We start from the raw sequence: 7,184 nt of genomic DNA on the forward strand, positions 1-7,184 counted from the left end.
CCGGAACAAGAGAGAAAAAAAAAGCCTACAGCACCTGGTATTTCCAGGTGGTCTCCCATCCAAGTACTAACCAGGCCCAGCCCTGCTTAGCTTCCAAGATCAGATGAGATTGGGCTTGTTCAGGGTGGTGTGGCTGTAGGCATTGGTTTCCTATTGACCTACATCTCTTATACATCTCAAAACCAGCATTGAAGGAAGTCGGAACAAGAGAGAAAAAAAAAAGGGCCTACAGCACCTGGTATTCCCAGGTGGTCTCGCATCCAAGTACTAACCAGGCCCGGCTCTGCTTAGCTTCCAAGATCAGGCTTGTTCAGGGTGGTGTGGCTGTAGGTATTGGTTTCCTATTGACCTACATCTCTTATACATCTAAAAACCAGCATTGAAGGAAGCCGGAACAAGAGAGAAGAAAAAAAGGCCTACAGCACCTGGTATTCCCAGGTGGTCTCCCATCCAAGTACTAACCAGGCCCGTCCCTGCTTAGCTTCCAAGATCAGATGAGATTGGGCTTGTTCAGGGTGGTGTGGCTGTAGGTATTGTTTCTTATTGACCTACATCTCTTATACATCTAGAAACCAGCATTGAAGGAAGCCGGAACAAGAGAGAAGAAAAAAAGGCCTACAGCACCTGGTATTCCCAGGTGGTCTCCCATCCAAGTACTAACCAGGCCTGGCTCTGCTTAGCTTCCAAGATCAGACGAGATTGGGCTTGTCCAGGGTGGTGTGGCTTTAGGTATTGGTTTCCTAATGATCTACATCACTTATACATTTTAAAACCAGCATTGAAGGAAGCCAGAACAAGAGAGAAAAAAAAAAGTACTAACCAGACCTGGACCTGCTTAGCTTTCAAGATCAGATGAGATTGGGCTTGTTCAGGGTGGTGTGGCTGTAGGTATTGGTTTCCTATTGACCTACATCTCTTATACATCTCAAAACCAGCATTGAAGGAGGCCGGAACAAGAGAAAAAAAAAAAGGCTACAGCACCTGGTATTCCCAGTTGGTCTCCCATCCAAGTACTAACCAGGCCCGGCTCTGCTTAGCTTTCAAGATCAGATGAGATTGGGTTTGTTTAGGGTGTTGGGGCTGTAGGATTTGGTTTCCTAATGACCTACATCACTTATACATCTGAAAACCAGCATTGAAGGAAGCCGGATCAAAAGAGAAAAAAAAAGGCCTACAGTACCTGGTATTCCCAGGTGGTCTCCCATCCATGTACTAACTAGGCCTGCCGCGGCTTATCTTTCAATATCAGACGAGATTGTGCTTGTTCAAGGTGGAGTCGCTGTAGGTATTAGTTTCCTATTGACCTACATCTCTTATACATCTCAACACCAGCATTGAAGGAAGCCAGAACAAGAGAGAAAAAAAAAAAGGCCTACAGCACCTGGTATTCCCAGGTGGTCTCCCATCCAAGTACTAACCAGGCCTGGCCCTGCTTAGCTTCCAAGATCAGATGAGATTGGGCTTGTTTAGGGTGGTGTGGCTGTAGGTATTGTTTTACTATTGACCTACATCTCTTATACATCTAGAAACCAGCATTGAAGGAAGCCGGAATAAGAGAGAAGAAAAAAAGGCCTACAGCACCTGGTATTCCCAGGTGGTCTCCCATCCAAGTACTAACCAGGCCCGGCTCTGCTTAGCTTCCAAGATCAGACGAGATTGGGCTTGTTCAGGGTGGTGGGGCTGTAGGTATTGGTTTCCTATTGACCTACATCTCTTATACATCTCAAAACCAGCATTGAAGGAGGCCGGAACAAGAGAGAAAAAAAAAAGCCTAAAGCACCTGTTATTTCCAGGTGGTCTCCCATCCAAGTACTAACCAGGCCCAGCCCTGCTTAGCTTCCAAGATCAGACGAGATTGGGCTTGTTCAGGGTGGTGTGGCTGTAGGTATTGGATTCCTATTGACCTACATCTCTTATACATCTAAAAACAAGCATTGAAGGAAGCCGGAACAAGAGAGAAAAAAAAAAGCCTATAGCACCTGTTATTCAAAGGTGGTCTCCCATCCAAGTACTAACCAGGCCCAGCCCTGCTTATCTTTCAAGATCAGACGAGATTGTGCTTGTTCAAGGTGGAGTGGTTGTAGGTATTGGTTTACTATTGACCTACATCTCTTATACATCTCAAAACCAGCATTGAAGGAAGCCGGAACAAGAGAGATAAAAAAAAAGGCCTACAGCAGCTGGTATTGCCAGGGGGTCTCCCATCCAAGTACCAACCAGGCCCAGCCCTGCTTAGTTTCCAAGATCAAACGAGATTGGGATTGTTCAGAGATGTGTAGCTGTTGGTAATGGTTTTGTATTGACCTACATCTCTTATAATCTCAAAACCAGCATTACAGGAAGCCGGAACAAGAGAGAAAAAAAAGGCCTACAGCACCTTGTATTCCCAGGTGGTCTCCCATCCAAGTACTAACCAGGCCTGGCCCTGCTTAGCTTCAAAGATCAGATGAGATTGGGCTTGTTCAGGGTGGTGTGGCTGTAGGTATTGTTTTCCTATTGACCTACATCTCTTATACATCTAGAAACCAGCATTGAAGGAAGCCGGAACAAGAGAGAAGAAAAAAAGGCCTACAGCACCTGGTATTCCCAGGTGGTCTCCCATCCAAGTACTAACCAGGCCCGGCTCTGCTTAGCTTCCAAGATCAAACGAGATTGGGCTTGTTCAGAGATGTGTAGCTGTAGGTATTGGTTTTGTATTGACCTACATCTCTTATAATCTCAAAACCAGCATTAAAGGAAGCCGGAACAAGAGAGAAAAAAAAAGGCCTACAGCACCTGGTATTCCCAGGTGGTCTCCCATCCAAGTACTAACCAGGCCTGGCCCTGCTTAGCTTCCAAGATCAGATGAGATTGGGCTTGTTCAGGGTGGTGTGGCTGTAGGTATTTTTTTCCTATTGACCTACATCTCTTATACATCTAGAAACCAGCATTGAAGGAAGCCGGAACATGAGAGAAGAAAAAAAGGCCTACAGCACCTGGTATTCCCAGGTGGTCTCCCATCCAAGTACTAACCAGGCCCGGCTCTGCTTAGCTTCCAAGATCAGACGAGATTGGGCTTGTTCAGGGTGGTGTGGCTGTAGGTATTGGTTTCCTATTGACCTACATCTCTTATACATCTAAAAACAAGCATTGAAGGAAGCCGGAACAAGAGAGAAAAAAAAAAAGGCCTACAGCACCTGGTATTCCCAGGGGATCTCCCATCCAAGTACTAACCAGGCCCAGCCCTGCTTAGCTTCCAAGATCAGACGAGATTGGGCTTGTCCAGGGTGGTGTGGCTGTAGGTATTGGTTTCCTAATGACCTACATCACTTATACATTTTAAAACCAGCATTGAAGGAAGCCAGAACAAGAGAGAAAAAAAAAGTACTAACCAGGCCCGGACCTGCTTAGCTTTCAAGATCAGACAAGATTGGGCTTGTTCAGGGTGGTGTGGCTGTAGGTATTGGTTTCCTAATAACCTACATCTCTTATACATATCAAAACCAGTATTGAAGGAGGCCGGAACAAGAGAGAAAAAAAAAAGTACTAACCAGGCCCGGACCTGCTTAGCTTTCAAGATCAGACGAGATTGGGCTTGTTCAGGGTGGTGTGGCTGTAGGTATTGATTTCCTATTGACCTACATCTCTTATACATCTCAAAACCAGCATTGAAGGAAGCCGGAACAAGAGAGAAAAAAAAAAGGCCTACAGCACCTGGTATTCCCAGGTGGTCTCCCATCAAAGTACTAACCAGGTCTGGCTCTGCTTAGCTTCCAAGATCAAACGAGATTGGGATTGTTCAGAGATGTGTAGCTGTAGGTATTGGTTTTGTATTGACCTACATCTCTTATAATCTCAAAACCAGCATTGAAGGAAGCCGGAACAAGAGAGAAAAAAAAAGGCCAACAGCACCTGGTATTCCCAGGTGGTCTCCCATCCAAGTACTAACCAGGCCTGGCCCTGCTTAGTTTCGAAGATCAGATGAGATTGGGCTTGTTCAGGGTGGTGTGGCTGTAGGTATTGTTTTCCTATTGACCTACATCTCTTATACATCTAGAAACCAGCATTGAAGGAAGCCGGAACAAGAGAGAAGAAAAAAAGGCCTAGAGCACCTGGTATTCCCAGGTGGTCTCCCATACAAGTACTAACCAACCCTGGCTCTGCTTAGCTTCCAAGATCAGGCTTGTTCAGGGTGGTGTGGCTGTATGTATTGGTTTCCTATTGACCTACATCTCTTATACATCTAAAAAACAGCATTGAAGGAAGCCGGAACAAGAGAGAAAAAAAAAAGCCTACAGCACCTGGTATTCCCAGGTGGTCTCCCATCCAAGTACTAACCAGGCCTGGCCCTGCTTAGCTTCCAAGATCAGACGAGATTGGGCTTGTTTAGAGATGTGTAGCTGTAGGTTTTCGTTTCCTATTGACCTACATCTCTTATTATCTCAAAACCAGCATTAAAGGAAGCCGGAACAAGAGAGAAAAAAAAAAAGGCCTACAGCACCTGGTATTCCCAGGTGGTCTCCCATCCAAGTACTAACCAGGCATGTTGTTGCTTAGCTTCCAAGATCAGACGAGATTGGGTTTCTTCAGGGTGGTGTGGCTGTAGGTATTGTTTTCCTATTGACCTACATCTCTTATACATCTAGAAACCAGCATTGAAGGAAGCCGGAACAAGAGAGAAGAAAAAAAGGCCTACAGCACCTGGTATTCCCAGGTGGTCTCGCATCCAAGTACTAACCAGGCCCAGCCCTGCTTAGCTTCCAAGATCAGATGAGACTGGGCTTGTTCAGGGTGGTGTGGCTGTAGGTATTGTTTTCCTATTGACCTACATCTCTTATACATCTAGAAACCAGCATTGAAGGAAGCCGGAACAAGAGAGAAGAAAAAAAGGCCTACAGCACCTGGTATTCCCAGGTGGTCTCCCATCCAAGTACTAACCAGGCCTGGCTCTGCTTAGCTTCCAAGATCAGACGAGATTGGGCTTGTTCAGGGTGGTGTGGCTGTAAGTATTGGTTTCCTATTGACCTACATCTCTTATACATCTCAATACCAGCATTGAAGGAGGCCGGAACAAGAGAGAAAAAAAAAAGCCTACAGCACCTGGTATTTCCAGGTGGTCTCCCATCAAAGTACTAATCAGGTACGGCGCTGCTTAGCTTCCAAGATCAGACGAGATTGGGCTTGTTCAGGGTGGTGTGGCTGTAGGTATTGTTTTTCTATTGACCTACATCTCTTATACATCTCAAAACCAGCATTGAAGGAGGCCGGAACAAGAGAGAAAAAAAAAAGTACTAACCAGGCCCAGACCTGCTTAGCTTTCAAGATCAGACGAGATTGGGCTTGTTCAGGGTGGTGTGGCTGTAGGTATTGGTTTCCTATTGACCTACATCTCTTATACATCTCAAAACCAGCATTGAAGGAAGCCGGAACAAGAGAGAAAAAAAAAAGGCCTACAGCACCTGGTATTCCCCGGTGGTCTCCCATCAAAGTACTAATCAGGTACGGCGCTGCTTAGCTTCCAAGATCAAACGAGATTGGGCTTGTTCAGAGATGTGTGGCTGTAGGTATTGGTTACCTATTGACCTACATCTCTTATAATCTCAAAACCAGCATTGAAGGAAGCCGGAACAAGAGAGAAAAAAAAAAGGCCTACAGCACCTGGTATTCCCAGGTGGTCTCCTATCCAAATACTAACCAGGCCAAGCCCTGCTTAGCTTCCAAGATCAGATGAGATTGGGTTTATTCAGGGTGGTGTGGCTGTAGGTATTGGGTTCCTAATGAACTACATCTCTTATACATTTCAAAACCAGCATTGAAGGAAGCCAGAACAAGAGAGAAAAAAAAAAGGCCTACAGCACCTGGTATTCCCAGGTGGTCTCCTATCCAAATACTAACCAGGCCAAGCCCTGCTTAGCTTCCAAGATCAGATGAGATTGGGTTTATTCAGGGTGGTGTGGCTGTAGGTATTGGGTTCCTAATGAACTACATCTCTTATACATTTCAAAACCAGCATTGAAGGAAGCCAGAACAAGAGAGAAAAAAAAAAAGGCCTACAGCACCTGGTATTCCCAGGTGGTCTCCCATCCAAGTACTAACCAGGCCTGGCACTGCTTAGCTTCCAAGATCAGACGAGATTGTGCTTGTTCAAAGTGGAGTGGTTGTAGGTATTGGTTTCCTAATGAACTACATCTCTTATACATCTCAAAACCAGCATTGAAGGAAGCCAGAACAAGAGAGAAAAAAAAAAGGCCTACAGCACCTGGTATTCCCAGGTGGTCTCCTATCCAAATACTAACCAGGCCAAGCCCTGCTTAGCTTCCAAGATCAGATGAGATTGGGTTTATTCAGGGTGGTGTGGCTGTAGGTATTGCTTTCCTAATGACCTACATCACTTATACATCTCAAAATAAGCATTGAAGGAAGCCGGAACAAGAGAGGAAAAAAAATGGCCTACAGCACCTGGTATTCCTAGGTGGTCTCCCATTCAAGTACTAACTAGGCCCGGCGCTGCTTATCTTTCAAGATCAGACGAGATTGTGCTTGTTCAAGGTGGAGTGGTTGTAGGTATTGGTTTCCTATTGACCTACATCTCTTATACATCTTAAAACCAGCATTGAAGGAAGCCGGAACAAGAGAGAAAAAAAAAAGGCCTACAGCACCTGGTATTCCCAGGTGGTCTCACATCAAAGTACTATCCAGGTCCGGCCCTGCTTAGCTTCCAAGACCAAACGAGATTGGGCTTGTTCAGAGATGTGTAGCTGTAGGTATTGGTTTCCTATTGACCTACATCTCTTATAATCTCAAAACCAGCATTGAAGGAAGCCGGAACAAGAGAGATAAAAAAAAAGGCCTACAGCAGCTGGTATTGCCAGGTGGTCTCCCATCCAAGTACTAACCAGGCCCAGCCCTGCTTCGCTTCCAAGATCAGACGAGATTGGGCTTGTTCAGGGTGGTGTGGCTGTAGGTATTGGTTTCCTATTGACCTACATCTCAAAACCAGCATTGAAGGAAGCCGGAACAAGAGAGAAAAAAAAAAGGCCTACAGCATCTGGTATTCCCAGGTGGTCTCCCATCAAAGTACTAACCAGGTCCGGCCCTGCTTAGCTTCCAAGACCAAATGAGATTGGGCTTGTTCAGAGATGTGTAGCTGTAGGTATTGGTTTTCTATTGACCTACATCTCTTATAATCTCAAAACCAGCATTGA

The 7,184-nt window shown here is 45.5% G+C and overlaps 8 non-coding genes and 23 pseudogenes across 8 annotated transcripts; all 31 read right to left on the bottom strand.

Moving 5' to 3' along the window:
* Positions 1-22: 22 nt before the first annotated feature.
* On the bottom strand, positions 23-141 carry LOC142115989 (5S ribosomal RNA). The gene has a single exon (XR_012682339.1). It is a non-coding gene; the product is annotated as a 5S ribosomal RNA (ribosomal RNA).
* Positions 142-223: 82 nt separating this feature from the next.
* On the bottom strand, positions 224-332 carry LOC142116385 (5S ribosomal RNA; annotated as a pseudogene).
* Positions 333-413: 81 nt separating this feature from the next.
* LOC142116051 (5S ribosomal RNA) lies at positions 414-532 on the bottom strand. Its single transcript, XR_012682396.1, has one exon. It is a non-coding gene; the product is annotated as a 5S ribosomal RNA (ribosomal RNA).
* An 80-nt stretch (positions 533-612) lies between these two features.
* On the bottom strand, positions 613-731 carry LOC142116181 (5S ribosomal RNA; annotated as a pseudogene).
* Positions 732-969: 238 nt separating this feature from the next.
* LOC142116342 (5S ribosomal RNA) lies at positions 970-1,088 on the bottom strand (annotated as a pseudogene).
* A 281-nt stretch (positions 1,089-1,369) lies between these two features.
* LOC142116046 (5S ribosomal RNA) lies at positions 1,370-1,488 on the bottom strand. Its single transcript, XR_012682391.1, has one exon. It is a non-coding gene; the product is annotated as a 5S ribosomal RNA (ribosomal RNA).
* Positions 1,489-1,569: 81 nt separating this feature from the next.
* LOC142116056 (5S ribosomal RNA) lies at positions 1,570-1,688 on the bottom strand. The gene has a single exon (XR_012682400.1). It is a non-coding gene; the product is annotated as a 5S ribosomal RNA (ribosomal RNA).
* An 80-nt stretch (positions 1,689-1,768) lies between these two features.
* Positions 1,769-1,887, bottom strand: LOC142116149 (5S ribosomal RNA; annotated as a pseudogene).
* An 80-nt stretch (positions 1,888-1,967) lies between these two features.
* Positions 1,968-2,086, bottom strand: LOC142116358 (5S ribosomal RNA; annotated as a pseudogene).
* An 82-nt stretch (positions 2,087-2,168) lies between these two features.
* Positions 2,169-2,287, bottom strand: LOC142116386 (5S ribosomal RNA; annotated as a pseudogene).
* A 78-nt stretch (positions 2,288-2,365) lies between these two features.
* LOC142116180 (5S ribosomal RNA) lies at positions 2,366-2,484 on the bottom strand (annotated as a pseudogene).
* An 81-nt stretch (positions 2,485-2,565) lies between these two features.
* Positions 2,566-2,684, bottom strand: LOC142116132 (5S ribosomal RNA; annotated as a pseudogene).
* Positions 2,685-2,763: 79 nt separating this feature from the next.
* On the bottom strand, positions 2,764-2,882 carry LOC142115930 (5S ribosomal RNA). The gene has a single exon (XR_012682286.1). It is a non-coding gene; the product is annotated as a 5S ribosomal RNA (ribosomal RNA).
* An 81-nt stretch (positions 2,883-2,963) lies between these two features.
* Positions 2,964-3,082, bottom strand: LOC142115969 (5S ribosomal RNA). Its single transcript, XR_012682321.1, has one exon. It is a non-coding gene; the product is annotated as a 5S ribosomal RNA (ribosomal RNA).
* Positions 3,083-3,164: 82 nt separating this feature from the next.
* LOC142116368 (5S ribosomal RNA) lies at positions 3,165-3,283 on the bottom strand. The gene has a single exon (XR_012682433.1). It is a non-coding gene; the product is annotated as a 5S ribosomal RNA (ribosomal RNA).
* A 398-nt stretch (positions 3,284-3,681) lies between these two features.
* On the bottom strand, positions 3,682-3,800 carry LOC142116171 (5S ribosomal RNA; annotated as a pseudogene).
* A 79-nt stretch (positions 3,801-3,879) lies between these two features.
* LOC142116159 (5S ribosomal RNA) lies at positions 3,880-3,998 on the bottom strand (annotated as a pseudogene).
* Positions 3,999-4,268: 270 nt separating this feature from the next.
* Positions 4,269-4,387, bottom strand: LOC142116206 (5S ribosomal RNA; annotated as a pseudogene).
* An 81-nt stretch (positions 4,388-4,468) lies between these two features.
* Positions 4,469-4,587, bottom strand: LOC142116336 (5S ribosomal RNA; annotated as a pseudogene).
* Positions 4,588-4,668: 81 nt separating this feature from the next.
* On the bottom strand, positions 4,669-4,787 carry LOC142116053 (5S ribosomal RNA). The gene has a single exon (XR_012682398.1). It is a non-coding gene; the product is annotated as a 5S ribosomal RNA (ribosomal RNA).
* An 81-nt stretch (positions 4,788-4,868) lies between these two features.
* LOC142116122 (5S ribosomal RNA) lies at positions 4,869-4,987 on the bottom strand (annotated as a pseudogene).
* An 80-nt stretch (positions 4,988-5,067) lies between these two features.
* Positions 5,068-5,186, bottom strand: LOC142116287 (5S ribosomal RNA; annotated as a pseudogene).
* Positions 5,187-5,426: 240 nt separating this feature from the next.
* LOC142116348 (5S ribosomal RNA) lies at positions 5,427-5,545 on the bottom strand (annotated as a pseudogene).
* Positions 5,546-5,625: 80 nt separating this feature from the next.
* LOC142116086 (5S ribosomal RNA) lies at positions 5,626-5,744 on the bottom strand (annotated as a pseudogene).
* Positions 5,745-5,825: 81 nt separating this feature from the next.
* On the bottom strand, positions 5,826-5,944 carry LOC142116089 (5S ribosomal RNA; annotated as a pseudogene).
* An 82-nt stretch (positions 5,945-6,026) lies between these two features.
* On the bottom strand, positions 6,027-6,145 carry LOC142116303 (5S ribosomal RNA; annotated as a pseudogene).
* An 81-nt stretch (positions 6,146-6,226) lies between these two features.
* On the bottom strand, positions 6,227-6,345 carry LOC142116090 (5S ribosomal RNA; annotated as a pseudogene).
* An 81-nt stretch (positions 6,346-6,426) lies between these two features.
* On the bottom strand, positions 6,427-6,545 carry LOC142116372 (5S ribosomal RNA; annotated as a pseudogene).
* An 81-nt stretch (positions 6,546-6,626) lies between these two features.
* On the bottom strand, positions 6,627-6,745 carry LOC142116345 (5S ribosomal RNA; annotated as a pseudogene).
* Positions 6,746-6,826: 81 nt separating this feature from the next.
* LOC142116184 (5S ribosomal RNA) lies at positions 6,827-6,945 on the bottom strand (annotated as a pseudogene).
* A 70-nt stretch (positions 6,946-7,015) lies between these two features.
* On the bottom strand, positions 7,016-7,134 carry LOC142116327 (5S ribosomal RNA; annotated as a pseudogene).
* Positions 7,135-7,184: the final 50 nt, after the last annotated feature.

Source organism: Mixophyes fleayi, unplaced genomic scaffold (assembly GCF_038048845.1).
Source record: "Mixophyes fleayi isolate aMixFle1 unplaced genomic scaffold, aMixFle1.hap1 Scaffold_1662, whole genome shotgun sequence".
Lineage (NCBI taxonomy): Eukaryota > Metazoa > Chordata > Amphibia > Anura > Limnodynastidae > Mixophyes > Mixophyes fleayi.